The 23,333-nt window shown below is 39.8% G+C and overlaps 1 protein-coding gene across 12 annotated transcripts in view; it reads left to right on the top strand.

Annotated features, from left to right (window-relative positions):
- Window positions 1-23,333, top strand: part of Macrod2 (mono-ADP ribosylhydrolase 2) — a 1,947,949-nt gene that overhangs the window by 210,072 nt on the left and 1,714,544 nt on the right. The gene's annotated exons all lie outside the window — the stretch shown is intronic.

Here is a 23,333-nt window from a genome sequence, read left to right as displayed (position 1 = left end):
ATCAATGTGATCCACCGCATAAACAAACAGAAGGAGAAAAACCACATGATCATCTCCATAGATGCTGAAAAAGCATTTGACAAAAATCCAACATCCATTCATGTTTAAAGTCTTGGAGAGATCAGGGATACAAGACACATATTTAAACATAGTAAAGGCAATATACAGCAAGCCTATAGCCAACATCAAACTGAACGGAGAGAAACTTAAATCAATACCACTGAAATCAGGGACAAGACAAGGCTGCCCACTCTCTCCATATCTCTTCAACATAGTTCTGGGAGTCCTTGCTAGAGCAATAAGACAGTTGAAGGAGATCAAGGGGATACAAATTGGAAAGGAAGAAGTCAAATTATCACTATTTGCAGATGATATGATAGTATACGTGAGTGACCCCAAAAACTCTACCAGGGAACTCCTACAGCTGATAAACACCTTCAGCAAAGTGGCCGGATACAAAATTAACTCAAAAAAATCAGTAGCCCTCCTGTATACAAAAGACAAAAGGGCTGAGAAAGAAATTAGGGAAACAACACCCTTCACAATAGCCACAAATGACATAAAGTACCTTGGTGCAACCCTAACCAAGCAAGTCAAAGACTTTTATGAAAAAAATTTCAAGTCTCTGAAGAAAGAATTAGAAGAAGATATGAGAAGATGGAAAGATCTCCCATGCTCATGGCTTGGCAGGATTAACATAGTAAAAATGGCCATCTTCCCAAAAGCAATCTATGGATTCAATGCAATTCCCATCAAATTGCCAACACAATTCTTTACAGACCTGGAAAGAAAAATTCTCAACTTCGTATGGAATAACAAGAAACCCAGAATTGCTAAAACAATCCTCTACAATAAAAGATCTTCTGGAGGTATCTCCATCCCTGATCTCAAGCTGTACTATAGAGCAACAGTTATAGAAACTGTATGGTACTGGCATAGAAACAGAATGGTGGATCAATGGAACCGAACAGAGGACCCAGAAATAAACCCACACACTTACGGACACCTGAGTTTTGACAAAGATGCCAAAACCATACAATGGAAAAAAGATAGCATCTTCAACAAATGGTGCTGGTCCAACTGGATGTCTACATGTGGAAAAATGAAAATAGATCCATAATTATCACCCTGAAGTCCAAGTGGATCAAAGACCTCAACATAAAACCAGACACATTAAATCGGCTAGAAAAAAAAGTGGGGAATACCCTAGAACTCATTGGTACAGGAGAAAACTTCCTGAATAGAACACCAACAGCACAGGCTCTAAGAGCAACAATCAATAAATGGGACCTCATGAAACTGAAAAGCTTCTGTAAAGCAAAGGACACTGTCATCAAAACAAAGCGACTGCCTACAGATTGGGAAAGAATCTTCACCAACCCTTTATCTGACAGAGGACTCATATCCAGTATATATAAAGAACTAAAGAAGCTGAAAACCAGCAAACCAAGTAATCTACTTAAAAAATAGGGAACAGAAGTAAACAGAGAATTCTCAATAGAAGAATATCGAATGGCAGAGAAGCACTTAAAGAAATACTCAACCTCATTAGCCATTAGGGAAATGCAAATCAAAACAACCCTGAGATTTCACCTTATACCCATAAGAATGGCCAAGATGAAAAACTCAAGTGACAACACATGCTGGAGAGGTTGTGGAGAAAGGGGAACCCTCCTCCATTGCTGGTGGGAATGTAAACTGGTACAACCACTTTGGAAGTCAATCTGGCACTTTCTCAGACAACAAGGAATCGCGTTTCCTCAAGACCCAGCTATACCACTGCTAGGTACATACCCAAAATTTTCTCAAGTACACAACAAGGACATTTACTCAACCATGTTTGTAGCAGCTTTATTTGTAATAGCCAGAAGCTGGAAGCAGCCCAGATGCGCCTCAACTGAAGAATGGATGCAGAAATTGTGGTACATGTATACAATGGAGTATTACTCAGCAATGAAAAATAAGGAAATCATGAAATTTGCAGGTAAATGGTGGGACCTGGAAAGGATCATCCTGAGTGAGTTGTCCCAGAAACAGAAAGACACACACGGTATATACTCACTCATATAAACATACAACATAGGATAAACCTGCTAAAATCTGTACATTTAAACAAATTAAGCAAAAGAGAGGACCCTAACTAAAATGCTCAATCCCCACCCTGAAAGGCAAAGTGGATGGACATCAGAAGAAGAAGAAAACAGGAAACAACCTAGGAACCTGCCACAGAGGGCCTCTGAAAACCTCTGCCCTGCAGACTATCAAAGCAGATGCTGAGCCTGATGGCCAACTGTCAGGCAGAGTGAATGGAATTTTAGGTAAGAAGTGGGAAATAGCAAGAGCTGGAGAGGACAAGGAACTCCACAAGGAGAGCAACAGAACAAGAAAATTTGAACACAGGGAACTTCCCAGAGACTCATACTCCAACCAAGGACTATTCATGGAGATAACCCAGAACCCCTGTACAGATGTAGCCCATGGCAGTTCAGTGTCCAAGTGGGTTACATAGTAATGGGAAGAGGGACTGCCTCTGACATAATCTGATTGGCCTGCTCTTTGATCACCTCCCCCTGAGGGGGGGGAGCAGCCTTACCAGGCCACAGAAGATGACAATGCAGCCACTTTTGATGATAACTGATAGACTAAGATCAGAAAGGAGAGGAGGACCTCCCCTATCAGTGGACTTGGGGAGGGGCATTCGTGAAGAAGGGGGTAGGAGGGTGGGATCAGGAGGGGAGGAGCGAGGGGCTTATGGGGGGATACAAAATCAAGAAAGTTTAATTAATAAAAGTTAAATAAAAAATTAAAAAAATTAAAAAAAGAGAAACACATAGTTGTCAATTAAGAATAAGAAATCTCATGTTATCTAAAACAAGTTAATACATAGCTAATTTGGGGGTGGATTGGCGGCCTGGGTCTACTGTAGTCTAGGCTGGACTTGACCTCAGGCATGCTTTATCATGGACAGCACGGCTTTTAGAAATGTCTTAAGAAGCCATTTAAAAACTTCATCCTGCCCTCTAATTGAAGTGTCTAGCTCACCGGTCAGGGCAGCGCTCCGTGCTCATGAGAGGGCGTCTACCCAGAAATCCACAGCCGACCCACCTGCAGAGGGTGAGTGTGTGTGGGACACTGCCGGACGGGAGTACCTATCCATCTGTATCCCACCCCTTCCCACGGCTCAGGCTCCATCTTGGAAAGTGAGAACGAAGGAGCACAAAGGCCAGAGACTGGCAACGATGGAGTGAATCGTGTCTTCTAGGTACATAAGGGCTCACAGCACCTGTGGTTGCCTGCGCAAGATCAAGCCAGTGAAAATTCCAGCCTGAATGGGGAGGCCATTACGGTCCCCCACCCAGACCTGACGAACAGTAGATAATTGATGGCTTCTAGTGAAGGCAAGTCAGTTTTAAGGGTAAAATAAAAATTACTTCCAGCAGGGAGAAAACAAGTATATGTTGAAGAGTTTTTAATATGTTTCCTGAGTTAAAATTTTAAAAACAATTATTACTATAATGTGCTATGAATTAAAAGTGCAAGTAAAATATTCTTTATAATAAGTTAACGTGACTAGTGCTAGGAATTGAATGGGTTGGAAATACATACACGTGGTAGATACAGTGGCTTGCACATGCTCTGCAAGTACACATTCCCCAACTACATACACATTGGTAACACTGACTGTGACCCCTGTCTTCTGGAGGTGCGTGCTGACAGGAATCCTTACAGGAAGGGACTCTCCAGTGTAGACAGCCGAGGGAGGCCTCCCTGAACAACTGACTGTTGAATTCTGACCCGGGGGATGATGCTTGGTGCTTGCTCGGCAGCAGGAGAAAAAGTGGAGAGATAGCTGTCCTGTCCTTGGAGTCTAGGCCTGCCTTCTGCCAATGCTTGTGCTGATACCGTGTCAAATGATGTTTGCAAGTGTCAAGTAAAGAGGGCGGAGCAACCCTCTCGGTTTCTGTAGGAAATGCATGTTAACTTACGCTACGGACTCAGAGTAAGTGCCCTAAACATTAATTTGAAAATTATAATTGTGTAAAATGACACCCATGGGTGTTTTGGTTAAAATTAGGGAATATTGTTATAAGTCAGATTAAAGATTATTTAGCTCAAATTCTATACTGAGTATTGAAGAATGTATAGTCATTTGAACATTCCTTACTCTTTTAGTTTTTGTTTTTATTTTTCTACAAATATGTGGATGAATTTGATTATTTACTAATTATCCTTTCTCATTCCTTTCATCTCACTGAACCACTTTTTACAAGTCCCCATTGTATGAGTGTTCATGTGTTACTTGCTGTATTTAATTAGTTACTTGCATAACCACAAGTTGGGATTATTTACATAAGCAAAAGTGAGTTACCAGCTGTTGTACTATGCAAGAATATGATATTTTTCTACTAGTAGCCATTATTTGTCCCGTAGGTCCTCATGATTACCTCCCCCATTTTGCTGGCATGCTATTGGCCCTGTCCTTTGCAGATCTGTACAGGTAGCCACTGTTGGTATGAGTCCATGAGTACAATAGTGTCAAAATGCAGTATTCGTAAGACTCTGATTGTCCAGCTCTTACATATTTCCTATGACCTGTTCCCTGAGCCTTGAAGGGCTTAGGGGTTGATAGGTATCCTGTTTAAACTTAATAGTTTAACTTAATAGTTAGTTCTTCTCAGAACTTTGACTAGTTACGAGTCTGTGAAGTAATTGTTGCCCACTACAAAGGAAAGCTTGTATTAATGCTGAAAGACACAGTCTATGGCTATAAGCATAAATATTTAAAAGACAATTTGAAAAATGTCCACTTAGAAAAAACCAAAACAAAACAGAAATAGATTATTTTTTTAGGGCCACTGTAACTGCAGGCTTATGACCATATTTAGAATACCAGTTTTAAATTTCTCCCATGGAGCAAGAATAAAAACGAGAAAGCAATTGGTTATCACCCCTAACAGCCCTGCCATTCTTGCCCCAGGGGGCACCTCATCCTGAGAGACTGGTGTTGTAGTTTGTAGATGGACTAGAGCACTGATGACTTTTTACCCTTTGAGACGTGTGCAGCAGTGTCTGGCAATGTGAGAGCGAGCTGGCCGTGAGGAGCTTATCAACACAGTTCCACCTTGAGTTTTCCATGTCCTATGACAAAAGTGTGCAGTGTCTTCAGAATTAGGATCTTGTCATCTAGTTAGTCAAGTGAGAGCAATGGCAATGATGTTTTACAAAGTTCTATGTACCATTTGTCTAATTTTAAATTATCAAGTTAGCCTGCCTATCTGATAACAGTTTTTCTGTTTTTATACTTAGTACTTTGAATAAAATCACAGACTTAAAATTTAACACTTATGCATTCTAGAGAGTCACAAGAAATACATGAACTGAGAAGTTACACTGTGGGGATTTTCTCATCATTTCCTTCACCTATAGCATTTGAAATGCATATTTCTTTGATTTTAATATTGGATGAGGATGATCTTTGTATATGAAATATACATATACAAAGAATAAGCATGCATTTTAGAGATGCTGAGCAAAGTTCAAAAAAGAATCTTTGGGCTATGTGTGGTCATAATATAAATCTTTACATAAAAATAGTTTTATTCATTTGTATTTTAAACCAGTCTGTTGGGTAACAGACAACATCTTATGAATCAGATGATTATTTTGTTTTAAAAGTATTCACTTGTAAGTTTGAGGCCGGCCTGGCTAAATGAGATCCTGTCAAGGTGGAAGAAAGCATGTCTTAAGCAAAAGTATTCACTTGTTAAAATGTCTGTGAAAAATTAGAAAGTGAACTTATTTATTTATATTTGCTTTCAATTTTAGCTTCATATAGTTTATGGGAAAAGGGAACCAAATTATATAAATTTCTTATAACAATTTAAAGGCACTGAAAATCTTTTGTTAATTTTAGTATATATATGCTCATATAGTTTTCATCATGATTGCAACTGTTTATTTATTTATTTATTTTTATTTTTTAATATTTTTTTAAAGTTTAAATAATTTTATACATTCACTTGTATCCCAGCTGTAGCCCTCTCCCTCTTTCCCTCCCAATCCTCCCCTCCCTCCCTCATCTCCTCCCTGCCCCCTTCTGAGTCCACTGAGAGGGGGTGTCCTCCTCTCCTTCCATCTGACCCTAGCTTATCGAAACTGAGTGTTTAAATCCACTGTTTCAGAAAAGGAATTTTTCTCCATTATTTTAATTTTTAGGAATTTATTAAATAAAAATGATGTCATCAAATAAAAGCAGTCTCCTTTCATCCCTTTTCTGTTAACTATTTCTCAGCAAGGTCATTTCTTTTTGAATTAAAGATACTATCTATGAACCTAAATAAAGTGCCTTGGCCTTTGAATGATTTGTTGACTCACTGGCTCATAAGTGGGCCACCCAGAGCAGGCTTGAGGACTCATTTTTAGCTTTAGAGTCTGCCAAGTCAGCTTTTCGCTCAGCATGCTAACTGAATTTTATGTACAGACCATAAACTGTATGTTGAATGTATTCAGATAAATCTGTCAGCGTTTATGCTCTTTTACATAGGGTAGAATATAACTTTCCCCACGAACACACGCTTAGCTCTATGCATTGTGAGATTAGCTGGTAGTTTAATGGTTCCCTTGCTTTATGTCTTTCTAGCTGAGCGTTAAGCTGTCTCTTGCTAGTATTTTATTTTTTTCACGTACAACTTCACTAGAAAGACTAGTGGCTAATTTGATTGAATTCAAATGCCATAACAGTGTTATGAAAGTAGTTCATTTTTCTTTTTGGCTATACCCTATCACCCTGTATATTTATATGTCATTATTTTCCCTTTTTCATGAGTTGAAATCAGGATTCATCATACATATCTTGGCATTGGCTGTAAGACAAAAACAATTCAGTCATTTGCTTGGCTACAAAACCTCCTGGGAATTTCTGGCATTGGGAAAAGAACAAGTATAATAGGCCAAGTGTTAACTCAAGAGTGGTAAGGAGCTTAACCTGTTAGAGTATTCCTCATTTCAGATCACTGCTTTCATGAGAAACGAAGGCTAGTTTAAACATGTGACAGATAGAGACAACATTGGCTCTGACAATGAACCATGTTTCCAATCTCCTTATTCTATGTGCTAGGGAAATTGCTGTGCTTTTGCTAGTTCACAGAAGCTCTGAGCACACATAGTGTATTTTACTGTGTAGTAGCCAGTTCCATGCCAAGCAGTGCTGGCCAGGCAAGGCAGAAAGCTTAGCTGTTCTGGTATCCCAATAGCTATGTGATAATTGCTGTATGTAAGTCCCTTTCTAAGTGCTTTACAGAGAGTAACCCATTGGTGTGCACAGCTCCTTGAGATTCTGATATCACCCCAGTGTGTGTGGAGGAAGATGAAGCACAGAGAAAAGCTGTGAAGCTTCCTCAAGGTAATGCAAGAGTAACAGCCCGGATTTGAGTGGGGGTAGCCTGGTGCAAGGAGTGTATAACCCTTGTGTTATTTTCCCTCTCTGGCTCAGAATGAAATATAAACCTGATGTATTAGGTCAAAAGAAGAGACTGGTTAGCAAACTTCAGGGTTTAAGAGTCCACGCTGGGAGGTCTTCAGAACATTCTCTGTAGAGCCAAAGAGGAGTCTGAGGACTATTTAGCTGTGGTGTGAAGATGTGACATCACACCATGCAGACTAGGAGTGGATTTGGAACCAGCGACAGAAGTTTGGTGACCCCAAATTTTGGGTCAAAAGTTTGGCTGTCTCTACAAAAATCTTAATCAAGGAATTAGACTTGCCCCCCCCCCCCTTATTTTATAGTAGCTGCTTGGAAATGGGCACATAAACTTGGTTGAATGTCAGTTTCCTGAAGTAGGTGCATGTAACAGTCTGGAACTTCTGGAACTATCACATTGCTTCTTCCTGTTTTTCAGACAGGTTCTCACTCGCAGCCCACACTTCCCTGGCGCTTGCTAGGTAGCCAGCCCACAGTGGTGTGAAACTTGTGGGAGTTCTCTTGCCCAAGCCCCTTGAGTGCTAGGATTGCAGGTGTGATCCACCGTGACCACTGACCGTCACATACCGACAGGTACACTTGGCTGCTGTAGCTGTCTGGCCATGGGAAACTGCATATTCCGTTACCTGGATCATTACAGTGGTGTGCAATAAATATGAAATGACCCCCATCTCGTTGCTGACCATGTGGGTCTCTTAGTAGTGGGATTAAGGGCTGTCCCCGACTCTACGGCCTGCCTTGTCAGAGAGAGAGGAAGGCCTTAGTCCTGCTGCCAGGGTGGGTTGATACCCCTTGGGGGCCTCTCCTTCTCTGAGGAGAAGGAGAAGGGGGAATGGGAAGAGGGGCCATGAGGATGGGACTGGGAGGCGTGAAGGGAGGGGCTGAGATCAAGCTGTAAAGTGAGTACATAAAAGAAAAATTAAAAGTGAAGCTTGTTTTCAGCCATCAATACTAATATAACATTCCCATAGCTTGAAATAGAGCCCAGAGAAATTATTCAGTAAAAATTTTGTCTTTCAAACTTGGTTTTTCTCCTGTCAGCAGTGGAGATGGTTAAGCTCTCTCTATTTCTGTATTACATGTATGTATATATTTATATTTTTTTCTTTATGGACCAACCGTACTTGCTTTGTGTGTAAGAGAGAACACATTGAAATCCTGAGTTAGCAAAGCGAACAGTTTTAAATGCTTTGCATTGCGCCAGTTTTTTTTTTTTTTTATTCACTTCACATCCCAGTTGCTCCCCCACTCCTGGCCGTACCCTCTCACTCTCTTCCCCTCCCCTCCCTCCCCTATTGTAGCATTTCTCCTCTTCTCAGCGACTCTGGTGGGATTGTGAGAATGACTTCCCACGCTCATATGTGTAGACTGGGCTCCAGCTGCCAGGACAGCGTTGGAAGGGTTACGAGGTGAGGTGGTGTTGGAGCAGGTGGGTCGTGAGCCTGGGATTTGAGATTTCAAAAGCACGGGCAGGGCCCAGCCTTACTCTGTTCACCCCCGACTTTCAGACCGTGGTGTGAGGTCTTGTGGCTGTGCCCCCAGTCTGCCCACATGTTCCCCGACTTCATGGCTACGGACTCACTCTCAGAAACTGTGCGGAAGTTCCTAATTAAATGCTTTCTGCTTTTACTTTCCTTGGCTGTGGTGTCTCTTCACAGCAGCAGAAAATTAACTGAGACAACCACGGCAACAAAAATATATTTATTTCCATTTTTCAGAGGAAAAAATGGAAGCCCAGAGAGGCAGAATCAATGTACAAAGCTAGAAAACATTTCACAGCTAGGAAACATTAAATCTGTGATTATACGTCAGGTCTACTGGACTTCTTCCATTGCTATTGGGGTTTTTTTTTTATTTAATTTAAGTACTGATGAAATAGAAATAGCATTTCTAAGAACAAAACTGCAGGATACTCTGGCTTCCTTTTGAACAGCAAAGGGCCAGCATGTGCTCAGTAGCGAACGTGCCTAACGCCGTTACTAGACTACAGTTGGTGCCAGTACTAAAGTAATGGGACCCTCTTCCCGTTACCACTGTCATCTCTGCCATATCACATGCACTTTATCCTGAGAATTGAAGGTCCACAGACCATTCCATACCTCCCATTCCTTCCCAGCTGATCTGGTTTATGTTCAAATACACACCCTTGCCTTTCCCAGGCTGTAATCTGCGGTCCTGTATCTCAATCAAAGTAAATATAGTTCTAATGCAAGTATTGCTCTGTATTTTCTCAGGCTAATCTGTGTATTTAAAGATGTGGGCAGCCATGTCAATAGAGCCTGTGAATGTCATCACTCATTAAGCATAAATCCCAGCTTATAATTATCTCTCACTATCATCGACTATCATAAAGGCAAGATGAAATATAATTTTTTACATAAGATATTCTGGCAAATAAATTTTTACTGCTATCTGTACATGATAATATTTGCTCAGGGGCCCATACTGTTTCCTCTAAAAATGCTATTTTACCCAATTGTAACACTTACATTTGCTCTGAGGATAATGAAGGGGTCATCATATTCCATATTGTGATAGAATTTTATCTCTTCCCTTTTTCCTGTTGAAAACACAGTCTTACTGCATAACCTAGGCATCCCTTACCCATGAACTGGCATTAAAGGTGCATGCCATCTTGCTCAGCTTCTTTCTGTGATTAGATCAAGATAAGACAGGATAAATCCATCCACGAATCAATAATGCTAATACTCTCACACTAGAAAATCCTTCTCAGCGCTTAATCTCTGAGAAGTGTCCAGTCATATTTAAATCTAACCCAGGTACCTCCAGGTTTTGGAAGACTTTTCTAATTCCAATTTAGAATTGCTTATCTATTTCTTATCTCTGGCATCTTAGGTCTTGGTAGAGACCACACTTGCTGATCTATTTACTTCCTACTTCTGCTTCTGTTTCTAGATAGTTCTCGGTCTTCCAGAGTGCTAGATGGTAAAGGTGACGGCTAAAACAGGTGGAACAAGATGTGATTTTGGCTATTTACTCTGGTTCTGGTCTAACAAGATTAACTAGGATCATAAAATTTGTGACAAAGAGATATAGTTTGACCTTTTCATAGATGGTAAAACAAAACAAAAGCAAAAATATGTTTTATGCTGCTGTGCAGAGTCTTCCAAGCTGACCCAGCTTGTAGGTAAAGGTCTGGTTTTGTGGAGAGCCAAGCTCTCTCTGCCGCGCCCTAAAGATGGCGCTGGCTTCTGCCTCTGGTAGGTAAAAGCTCTCGGTAATCAACTCCTTAATTGGTTGTGTATGTGCATCGGGCTCGCTTCCGAAGTTGTGGACTAATCTGCAGGCGCATGTAGCTTGTCAGGATTGGCTGGCCATAGGCTATTTAATTGGTGGGCTGTGCTTCCCGAGAGTCAGAAGATTGTTCAAGGTTCCTGAATAAACTGCATTGAGAAGAGTCCAGTGTTGCGTCTTCCTTGCTGGTCGCGACATGGTTTAGATGCAAAGTTCTTCACTCTTGTGTGTGTGCTCATTCACCTTGCAGCACATGTATCAAACTGTGGAGCTCTTGCTTCCAGGAGTGAAGATCCACCTTTATTAAAATCTTAACTTGGTCCAGTTCATAATGCCCTTTTTAGTTACTCTCATATCTGTGTCTTAAAAAATGCAAAGAATGACCTCTTTTTTTTTATTATTTTTATTTGTTGTTGTTGTGTTGAACCATAGGCTTCCCAAGACTGCATTTATTCTTACAATTACTGTCAGTCTCTACTCTGTAGCCTAACATTGTTGCTTATGGGAAGAAGTACTGAACAGGACTGTGGCACACACCACTAACCCTAGCACATGGAGGATGTCTGTATGCTTATCCTCAGACTATGGCTCAGAATAAGAGTGAAGAATGGCTCAGAACTGTTGTATTTGAAGTCATTTTCTTAATTCTGTTAGTCTATTTAGATTATGTTTGAAGGTAGAATTTTAATTATGCTCTCACCAAATATAAGTATTGCATATATTTATATAAGAATTAATCTCTACTATTTGAACAATTTATACTTTTGAATATGAGAGTGCATTTTAGAATGCTTGTTCTTTAATTATATCACTTTTGATTCATAACTTTTGCATTTTATGTCAATTTAAAAAGCACCAATTAGCTGAATGGCCATTTTATATTCCTCTTAGTTCCCTGATTTATTCTTCCAATGGAAGAAGATTTTAAGGGCAAGATCTTGTAAAGACAATTAAATGGCTGATCTTTGTGGCTTTGTTGTCTTTAGTTTTCCTTTTGATTTCAGAAGATGAGTCAACTTTTTAGTTTGTTCTACTACATGTCTGAAATGATTTTTCTAGGAATTTAGCTCTGATTAAGCAATCTTAATTCATTCTGGTAATATGGATTGTGGCAGGGAAGATGTTAAGAATGTCTCCAATACATCCAGAGTTTGATTTTCTTACAACAGACTCTAAAAAGAGATTTGGACTCTTAGGAGAGGGAAACAAAAACAAAAACAAAAACAAAAAAACAAAAAACAGGACACAATAGAAGAGGCTTCAGCACAATGCTATGTGTATCTGGGAGTTGTAGAATGGCATTGTCTCTTCAAGGAAGAAACAGGTTAACCTTGTCTGCCTACAGCTTAGTCACAGGTTATGAAGAAGGGCAATTCTCCAGAGAAGGAAGCAGGTGAAAGCCACTGGCAGCCAATGTGTATCAGAGCTTTCATTCATGCTAACTAAGAGCGTAACTATCAAGAGTTAAGGATGAGGCTAGACAAACATACATGCAATTCTTTCACCCAGAGGGACAAAAGAACCTGGAAGGATCATTATGTTAGGATAAATTCAAATTGGGAATGAGGACCAATGGGAATGTATAGCTATTATCCGAGGGTTAGAAGTGAAAATCTTTCTAAGGGAGGATGTGGATTTGAAAACACATAGAGATGGCGGGTGGTAATGGTGGACACTAAGAATGGATGAGAGCCTTTATGAGTTGAGAGAAACAAAATGGTGAACAAATCTAGGTCACAGTGTGTCTTCAGTTTGCAAAAGATAGAGTTTTTGCCATAACCAATAGAAACCAATGCTGATGATGTGAGCAAAGGGAACGTACTGAAGATTAAACACATGCTCACAGTTTTCAGACTTAAAAAACAAACAAGGTACTAGCTTAGGTCGGGCAAGAGCCAGACATATCTGTGGGTTGAGGCATTAGATTCAGCTGGCCAGCCTCAGTGTACATATACCATTAGAACATAATTAGAGCCATTCAGAATGAACTTTATGCAATTCCATTCAAGAATTTTATCCTAGAGAAAGGGAAACTTGTTGACAGTTATAACAGAAATGAATGCACCATGATCGAGCGTCTTGACAAGATACAAACTCAGGAAGTGTCATTGAAGTTCAAAGACTATTAGGGTGCTGTTACTTTTTACTTTTGATGGGAGTTTGGGCAGAGGCTGCAGAAGCAAAACATCTCTGTTGTTACTATAGAAAGTGTGCAGTGTGCTCTGATTTTATTCTGAGTATGACATGATGCGATAACATCGCGTGTGGGAACAGGATGAACAAGTAAGCTTGGTGACAGCAGTCTCTACAGAGTTGACTGGGAAAGGGATCTGCCCATCAGGCAGGGAGTGGCCAGGCCAGTATCCCAGGTCTAGACTAAAATCATGAGGAGAGCCCAGATAGAAACAGGAGAGCTAAGCGTCCATGAGATCAGCAACAGAAAGACACTAGGGAAAACCAGGCTGCGGTGAAGCACGACATGGACCAGAGGCAAGGCAACAGACAGTGATGTCACGTACACTTTGACATGAACAGGACAAGCTAAAGCAACGATGAGAGTAGCAGGGATGGAGGAAAAGGCAGAGCTTTCTAAAAGGCAGCGCACTCTGCTAATATAACTGCAGGGCTGAGAATAAAGAGCGCCAGAATGACAGAGACCTAAGCCAGGGTCTGGTGTGTCCAGCTTCAATGCTGGATCTCTGCATTGGTGCTGTTTGCTGTGGAGGTGAGTTAGCTGTCCTATCAAACTGTTGTCAGCTTCTCTTCTGATGAAGCCTGATTTTTACACTTCACGGTGATTTTGAACTGCATTTGTGGTGAAATGCGCCTGCTACCATTTTGGGGGGCCTACAGTGCACTAAGATAAGAAAGCGTGAAGCACCGTGCCAAGACAACAGGTGATAGGAGAAAACTGGAGTCATGGGAGAACTCTCCAGCCAACCCGGACAGGGGAGGAACAGAGCGAAAGTGACTTTTAACCAAGATCAAGTCTGAAGTGAGTGATAAATTTAGGACTTTGCACAAAGACTTTGTGGCACTGGCACATATGCCCACACCTGCACACATGTCTCCTTATTAAAAAGTGGTGCGAGCAGGCTCTGTAAACGAGGCAACAACCTGCTTTGTGCCCAGAAAGAGGGTAAGAGGGGCAGCCAGGAGTCACATTCCCCTTCACTTGGGCTTTTCTCTAATGCTTTAGTCTCTCTCTCTCTCACACACACACATATACACACATGCACTACCCCTAAGACTTCTGTCATGTTCTCTCTCACCTCTTTCACTAGTTGGGATTTGTTAGGATGACATCTGCTCTGCAGGCATAGTGACCTGGATTTGAGTCTCCATCACCCACATAGAAAGCTGGGCAGGGCCGCATGTGCCTGCAGTGCTGGCCGGTGGATGGGGTATCAACCGGCTGATCCGGAGAGTTCCTAGTGTGCCTGCCAGCTAAGCCAGAACAATGAGCTTCTGGTCCAACGAGAGATCCTGCCTCAAGAAAACAAGGCACCCAATAGCCTCCATGTGCAAGTCCATGCAACAAATGAAGTGGAGAGGGAGGAAGTCATTCAGCTCAATCTGTGGCCAGTACCTTCATCCACACCAGCACAGACTTTGTGTGTGTGTGCACACCCACCTCCCCCCCCCAGATCAGAAAAAAAGAAGATGCCATTGAGTTAGATTTCCAAGTAAGGCGTTTTGTCATGGTGCTCTGCCTGGGACAACACAAAGAGAAGTGGCAATTTACCATAAAGTTCTTGATTAAGGAACTCCATTGTTTGGGTTTTTAAATGGGTTTCTACCTACCTAATTAGCTACATTAGTGCCTGTTCAATTATTACAAATTGTCCTAAATATGTAAAGTTTATTTTTATCAAGTCCCTAATTTATTGTAATGGTAAAATGATAACAATTATTCCTATAATAATTCCAACATTTTGGTGAGAATTTGAATATGAAAAATAAAATATTAAGTACAGTTGAAAATGCGACTTTAAGAGATATGATTTAAAGTTACAAATTGCCTTGGTGTTTTAAATTTTTTTTTCCTGTCTCTTTGTGGAGTTCTACTTGACTGTCAGTAAATACTATGATTAAAGTTGGTATTTATTACCTCATTGGGAAATAACATTTTGTACTAGTTGGATAGCACTGTACACAGATTTTGAAAGCTACTTTTATTTTTCTGCTGCACTTCGAGATCCATGGAATCAAGTGACAGATGCACTCAGACGCATTTGAAGACCTGTGTACTGTCAGATCACAGCAGAGCTTCGTCAGGCCACACACTGAAGCGCAGACTCACTCTCAACCATCTGTCCTCTGCACCAGGCAGTACCCTCACTCTCAGGGCTCCTTTCTTTTTCTCGTGTAGAACATTTGCTAAAGGAACCTGAAGAAATAAGCTTGAGATTGAGGCCCTGCAGTTAGAAAGTATTCCTTGTATTATGTTATATAATTAGCTGTTTGGAATTTTACTTTATTTTAGATTTGTACTACAGCTTTATATGCTTTGTTTTTATTTTTTGTTTAATTTTTGCATAGGCCATTTCAGCTCAGCCTTTTATTTTAACACATCCCTATCAGTATATGCTTGCTATAAGCAACCATGGGCTGAGATTTTAAAAAATATTTTTTGTCACTGAGTTATTTCTTTTACCGTCCTTTCTTCCCTCCTTTTCTCCCTCCCTTTTCCTCTCCCTCCCTGTCTCTGACCCTTAGGTATAAGAGCACCACTGGGAATGAGCTCCACAACTCTGTGCTTTGACTGGTTGTGGTTTTACTGAAATGGTCTCCATATATTACAAAGAAAAATGTAGGCCTAAAATTCTCTAGGAATTTTAGCATGAAGGCATGTTTGATTTTGTCAAAGGCTTTCTCCACAACTATTTAGATGATCATGTGATTTTTGTCTTTAACTCCATTTAATGTATTTTATTACATGTATTGACTGGTGTATGTTGAACCATTCCTGTGTTTAAGGGATTAAAGCCATTTTGGTCATGGTATATGTATGTCTGTATTGTGTGAACAAGTTTTTTGTTAAGCATTTTTGAGTCTGTTTATCAGAGATATTGGCCTGTAGGTTTTTGTCATTGTTGTTCTATCTTCATAGTTTTGGTATTAAATAGAGTATTACTGGTTCCTTAATAGTTTAAGAAGTATTGGCTGTAGATCTAAGTTGTTGCATTGTGTTTAGACTACAAGAAGTTGTTTCAATCTTTTTTAATCTTTAGTTGTGCTTTGTGTTACAGGATGAGGTCTATTTTAGAAAAATTTTCATCTGTTGCTGAGTAGAATGTGTATTTTTTGGTTTTCAGGTGGAAACTTCTGTAAATATCTTTTAAATCCCTCTGATGTCAATTAATTTTTATGTTTATTTATTTATTATTTTTGTCCAGAAGACCTGTCTATTGGAGAAAATGGGGTATTGATGGGTTGGTGTTAAACTGTAATTTGAAATACAGTAATCTCTTTTTTATGAAATTGGATGTCCCAGAGTTTGGTACATATAAGTTTAGGATAGTACTGTTTCCTTGTTAAATGATGCCTTGACTAGAACAAAATCTTCCTCTTTAGCTCTTCTGATTAGCTTTGGTTTTAAGTCTGCTTTGTCAGATACTAGGATAATGACACCGCTTACTTTTTGATCCCATCTGTGTACTATTGTCTGTCCTTTTATTCTTAAGTGGTACCTATCATTAAAACTAAGATGAGTTCCTTGTAGACAGCAGAAATATAGGTTTTGGCTCTTTGATCACCTCCCTCTGAGGGGGCAATCAGCCTTGCCAGACCACAGAGGAAGACCATGCAATCAGTCCTGATGAGAGCTGCTAAGTTAGAGTCAGATGGAAGGGGAGGAGGACCTCCCTATCAGTGGACTTGGAGAGGGGCATGGGAGGAGATGAGGGAGGGAGCATAGGATTAGGAGGGGATGAGGGAGGGGCTACAGCTGGGATACAAAATGAATAAACTGTACTTAATAAAAAATGAAATTTAATTAAAAATACAGCAAAAAAAGAAATACAGGTTTTGTGTATTGATTCAGTCAGTCTGTGTCTTTTTGTTGGAGAATTGAAGTCAGTGATATTTAAAGTTATTATTGTAGTATGTGTGTTAATTGTGGTCATAATGTTGATTTTTTTAATATTTTTATTTGTGTTTTCAGCAATATTTTCTGTTTTAATAGTTATGGCTTTTTATTTCTTTCCACAGTCTCTCAGCTTCCTATATTTTCTTTAGGTATGATTTGTCGCATATGCATTTTAGGGTTTTATGTCATGGGTATAATTTTTCCTTCAGTGATGATGGACAGTTTGGCTCGGTTTGTTAATCTAGGCTGGCCATCATAATTCCTTTGGAGTTGATACTTTGCTCCAGGGTCTTCTGGCTTTCAAAGTTTCCTTTGTGAAATCAGCTCCTTTTCTAATCAGTTTTACTTCATATGTGACTTGCATTTTTTTCTTTTGTAATTTCTAATACTTTCTTTATTAGGTATACTCAGCATTTTAACTATGATATGTCATGAAGATTTCCTTTTCTGGCTTGTCTCATTGGTGTTCTGTGTGCCTCTTGTAGCATTTGGATATGTCTTTCCTTAGTTTGGGGAAGTATTCTGTGATCTTGTTGAAGATCTGCTCTATGCCATAGGATTCTACTCCTCCACCTATGCGTTTAATGTGAAGGTTTTACTTTTTATGGTATACCACATTTCTTGTAAGTTTTTTTTCGTGTGTGTGTGTTTAAATGTCGTATTCCTTGCTTATGTGGTCTAGCTCCAATACTTTATTTCCAAGTCCTAATATCCTATCTTCTGCTTGATTAATTTACTTGTGAGGCTTTCCTTTGAGTTTTCTTGTGGAATTATTGGGTTTTTCAGTTCTTTCTTCAGTTGAACTTGAGTTCTCTTTGATATTTCCATTTCCTTGTTGAGTTCCATTCTCAAGTTCTGGATATTCTTCTCATTTTGATCAGCCATATGTTTCTGTTTTCTAGGGAATCACTCAGACATTTATTGTTCTTAATTTTACTCAGCTGTTTCTTTGTTTCTTCTTTAAACTCCATGGATTCTTTGATGAAGTTTATGATTGCTCTTTTAAATTCTGTATCCTGGGGTTCCTGTGGGTAATTCTGATTGACAAGCATTTCTACAGGACTAGTAGGTTTTGGCAAAAGGTACTGGCTTGACCTTGTGTGCTGTTGGTACTTTGGCAATGAGATCTAGGCATGTAGACCTCCTTTGTTAGTTCTGAGTCTGTTTTCAACAGAAAAGTTTGGGGCAAAAGAGAGGACACATGGCGAGTTCAGCCTAGAGGTTTGGAATGGCTTGGGTGGAATGAAGTCGCTGGATAGTGTGGAGTCTGGGCGGTGTACAAGATATGCCTCCTGGCCAAGACTAGAGTGTGTAGCAGGGCATGGTTCTGGTTTGATGGATTTGGCAGGGGCCTGTGGGTGAGGGAGGGTCCTGACAGAGCCTAGAAATTGGTTGGTTGTAGGTAGACCAAGCCAGATATGGAGAGTTTTGGAGAAGGCTTGGATTGGTTGGTTAGGAAGACATACCAGGGTAGATCCCATAGAGGAAATGGAGGTTCTTCTAGGTGGAAGTTGGATACAGTGCAGGAAAGGCCTGTGGATTTTGGTAGGTAGGGCAGGCCCAGGCAGAAAACCAGAGACTGGTTGTGGCACAGGCCTGGTGGCTAGACTAGGTGGAATCTAGATCCGGCTGTTTGTGGAGCAGACGGGGTTAGGGGGTCAAGGAGACTGACTGGGCTCGACCCTGGAAAACAAGGCTCTGTCTTTACGTCTTTGAATGTGACTAAATCTCATATAGAGATTTGTTTTTGCTTTTGCCAGGAAACCCTCCCCAAACCACTAGTGTTCAAAGATCACCTCGCTACCATCAAGGGTTAAGATTACTGGAAGAAACCTTTCATTTCTTGAGATGGGCAACCTATTCAGATTCATTTTCCCCTAAAGTCTCCTGATGGAATGTGTGCTTTGATTAGGTCCTTCCTGCTTGTCTGACCATAAATTTCAACTTTATACCACTGGAAGTCCCAGATTTTTTTAAGTTCTGTTTATTTTCCTAACCTTGAGCTGTCACTCCACAGAAGTCCTGTGCTTGGCATCCTGGGATTAAATAACTTTTTAATAAGTAGCCCATTTAAATCCATTTCCGAGTACTTTCTATAATATCCTCAAACTGTTGTTTTACTTTGTCCCATGTTTATCTAATTGCTGTTAGTATGATGTTTGATCTCATGTAATCTTGCCAATCATTGCCAAAGGCACTAATGAACACCCGTTGTGCTACCAAGGATTTTACAGGAATTTGAAAAAGAAAACAACAACTCCAAATACAATGGGTGTTCATCTGAGCTTAAAAAGGGAGCATAATGTGAGTATTTCCTGAAGGATGATGGAAACCTAGTGTGGAAATTTCAATGAAAACTTCTCTCTCCAGGACCAGGAGGTCATGCTTTAGAAAAATAATATTGAGATACGACCTTCCTGAGGGATGGTTAGTTCATTACTCCCTAAAGCTGCTATAATATTAAAAAATGATTTTTGAGTCTTTATATCTTTTTAACCCTCCTAATTTGAAGACTTTAGTTATACATATAGTATTGGGGTTGGAGAGATAGCTCAGTGGCAAAGAGCACTGGATGCTCTTGAAGAGCACCTGACTTCAATTTCAAGAACATACACAGAGCCTAAAGACCATCTGTAAACTCCAGTTCCAGACAACCTAACACCCTTTTTAGCTTCTGTGGACACTAAGCACACATGTTACACACTCATGTATGTAGGCAAAACCGCAAATACACACAAAGTAAAACAATAAATCTTCAAACTATAGGCAGTACTTTATTCATTTATCAGCTCCTATTCTTAATTAATTTTAAAATGCACACTATGTGAAGACTAAACTATACTTTAGCACAGAGGAAGAATTCTTCTTTATGTTCTACTATTTCTTGTTAAGATTGCTTAACAATAGAAAGGAAAGAAAACTTCATGACTTAATACATAAAAGCTCTACAATTTATTGATAATTTAGAAATGAACAAAATTTTTATTTTATTATACCCAAAATTATCTGAGATTTCATGTAATAAAACTTGACAACTAATTATAAATTAACCAGAATCCGTAATTTTCACATTTTAATTCAAGTCTGAATATTAAAAATATTTTTACTTACATACTCTTAGAGCATTTTGAAGTTGAAATTGTGTGTGATGAGTTAAAACTGTGTCTGTAATGATAAAAATAAAAGCTTATTTCAAGTCGATCTCCCTTTTCTTATGTGGCCCAAATGGCATGAAAAAAGCTTGAACATTCTAAACTGCAGCATCATATGTAAATTCAAATTGTTCTTTTTTTCTTATCTTTTATAATTTCAAATTTTTATTACTCTTTCTGTGCCAGTTAATTGTGATATTTAGAGTTCTATCTTCTTATAGGTATTTTACTTTATTTATAAAGCTCAAATACTTATATTTTGACCAAAAATATGGTACAAATTACAGGGGATTCTTTATATACTTGCACATAACTGGTGAAAACAAAGAAACACAGAGAATCTGCTTATTCATGTACCATTAACCAAATATTTATTAAATGGCGTTGGGTCCCAGATGCTGCGGACACAGAAATGGACCACAGCTCATTTTTTCTTAGGGGCTGCTACCTGGTAGGACTGAGAACAAGGGAAAGGCAGTCTGTGATGGCAAACCAGAAAGTGCAGATTTAAACAGTGCCTGCCATGGAGTCACACTTTTCTAACCCCATGGCACAGTGTCTTGGGTATGTGGCGAAGGAGGGGCCTCTTCTGTCTGCTCTTTGTTTGTGAGGAGTTGGCGAGAGGCAGCAGGGAAGCTCATGAATCAATCAACTGTGTAGAACAGCATTCCAACGAGTTGTGGAAAAGAATTGGAAAGAGACTGAAGTTCCTCAATTCATGAATCTCTAAAAATGGCTGAGGACATGTCTGCTTTGCTATTGCCTAACCAGTTCGTGAAAGACAGCTTGACATTTTGTTGCCTTGTGCCCACCCTCAAATTATGTTACTCATTGTGTTTGTATCGGATCTTAGAAAAGCATGAAAAGAATGCTATTTGTGTATTTGTGTGTAGAAATAGGGGAACAGATGGGCCTGGCTTTCTGTAAAAAAAAAAAAAAAATCATAGTGTATTCTTATGTGAAGAATGTAACAACAGAAACTAGAATTCATGGCAAAAGTGGGTGTATCAGCAGGGACTGTCAGAACTGACTGTGTAGGATGTTTTTAGTGCAAAGGAGTACCACGGCTGTGGCATGGTCCCCCGTTGATGCACCTTTCAAACAGGTGCTGGGAGGCAGGAGTTTAGGGCACACAGACTGTAGGTTGTGCTTATTCTGGGTATGACTTTAGGGTGACAATAACTATACCTGACTTGTAGGGATATTGGGAATATTGAATGTATATGTCAAGTTTTGAAGTGAATATCGGGTGTAACCAGGACCGCAGGAGTGATTAAAAACTGCCAGCGCCACACTGCATCAGCCAGGGAGTGACTGTGGCTCTGTAGATCACTTTCTTGGCACTTTTCCTTGTAATAAGTGAAGAAGTATTTGGCTGTAGAGTACTTAGACAGTACCTGGAAGTGTCTTCAGAGCAGCTCATAACGAGATGAACATTAGATGGAAAGCAAAGGTCTGTGCCACCATGTCCAGCGCATACTCCCCTGGATGGGCCGGATGACGCAGGCGAGTGGCCAAGCAGGCACAGTGCTTGAGAGGTTGTTTGGTCTTCTGCCAAGTATTTCAGCTGATCAGAAATTATGAAATGTTGAGCTGACGGGGAAAGAAGAAACTACAGAATCTGTTATTAAATAAAGTTGGCAGTGACCTTGGGATGTTTGGAGATGAGGCACTTTTGACTTCATTGTCGAAAACAGAATGCACAGAAAAATTATTTGAGGCTTGTAGCAAATTCTTTTCTGTTATTACCATGTTTGCACTTTTAACCAAAATCTATCCTGTTTTCTGTTTTGGCTTTTGTATGATGTTTTTTCTTATCTTGCCTGTGGAGTCAGAAAAACTTCCTTTATATTATTATTAATATTATTTATCAACAAATAGTATTGAATATTTGTAGTTCCAGCATAACATCGTGGTGCTTGCCCTTAATACCAGAATTTAAAAAGCAGAGGCAGATGCAGGTAAGTTTCTGTGAGTTCAAAGCTAGCCTGGTCTACATAGTGAGTTTCAAGACAGTCAGAGCTACATAGTGAGACCCTGTATTGAAAAATCCAATAACAAATATAGTCACATTATTAATCTTATTATTAATATATTTATATTCATATGTGCATGTACATATAGTGCACGCGCGTATATAGTCAGGGACAGGGTAGAACTGAGAGTCAGGAAACCTACTTTCCAGTTTTAGTTCTTAGCTCCTGTACCATTTGCATATATTGAATGAGAACTCTATTATTTAGAACTCTCCCTTCCCCTTCTCTCCTCTTTCATTCTCTCCTCTCTTGTTCCCAACAGACAAGATTAAGGCCAAATGTTTTCTTTATGATAGAGAGACAGTAGAGAGGAGCCTTTTATAGGCAGAGGAAGTACCACAAGCAAAGGGATGGAAAAATAGAAAACAGTTTGATGCTTTGAATAAGCTGTAAGATGTGCAGGACCTTCAAAGTGACAACAGAAACAAACTAGTCAAATACACAGGTATCTTGGAAGCTCCTAAACATTGCAGGAAGTAGAGAGCCATGGGAGAACTTTGTGCTCTGATGGCAGAATGGAAGGACAGAATGCACACAGTGAAGGCTGAGTGCATTAGGTAAGAGAATAGATGGCTTTAGGATGGCTCCAGGGTTTCCGGTTGGGGTGTTGGCCTCTATCCATTGTGCTGTTATTCAAAAGATATTCAGAGGGGAATAAAGAGAAAAGACAATTATTGTAATTTTAAGTAACAGGATCAAGGTTCATTGGAAAGATCTGCCTGGAGCTGTTACCATCTAGTGTGTATGCCTCTGAAGATCAGAAGAAGGCTATTTTTGTTTTGTTTTGTTTGGTGACCTTGCTGGTTTTGTTAGCTCTCGATACAGATTTAGTGTAGAAAACTGCAGAAGTGAAGTGAGTTATTATTTAGGAAGTATGAGGGTTCTATAAGAGAAATTAATGGAAGGAGTAGGAGTTTATGAATGTGTAACTGAAACAATTCTCAATGCTGACAGCATTCATGAAATGCTTTCCTGGGAGCAGCTCAGATGCTGCACAGCATAGTAAACTCTGGAATCAACAACACGGGAGCAGGCGTAAGTGATGATGATAACAGAGAGCGTGTTAGATTCTCAGGGAAGGGAGAAAGATGAGCTAAGATATAGACGAATGCAGCTTTATCATGTAGACCTTTAAAACTGAGGGGTTCCTTGGGGGTGGGATTTTGATATAATTACATCATTCCTCCCTTAACTGTCCTTCCTCCAAACTGTCCCATAAAGTCCTCCTTGCTCTCTTTCAAACTCATGGCCTCTTTTTTTAAAAATTGCTGATATATTTATATTCCTACATACATAAATATGACCTGCTCAGTCTGTCT

The sequence above is a fragment of the Meriones unguiculatus genome, chromosome 4 (assembly GCF_030254825.1).
Source record: "Meriones unguiculatus strain TT.TT164.6M chromosome 4, Bangor_MerUng_6.1, whole genome shotgun sequence".
In the NCBI taxonomy this organism is placed as follows: domain Eukaryota; kingdom Metazoa; phylum Chordata; class Mammalia; order Rodentia; family Muridae; genus Meriones; species Meriones unguiculatus.
Note: the sequence above shows the minus strand (reverse complement) of the source record. Positions and strands in the feature narration are given on the sequence as shown.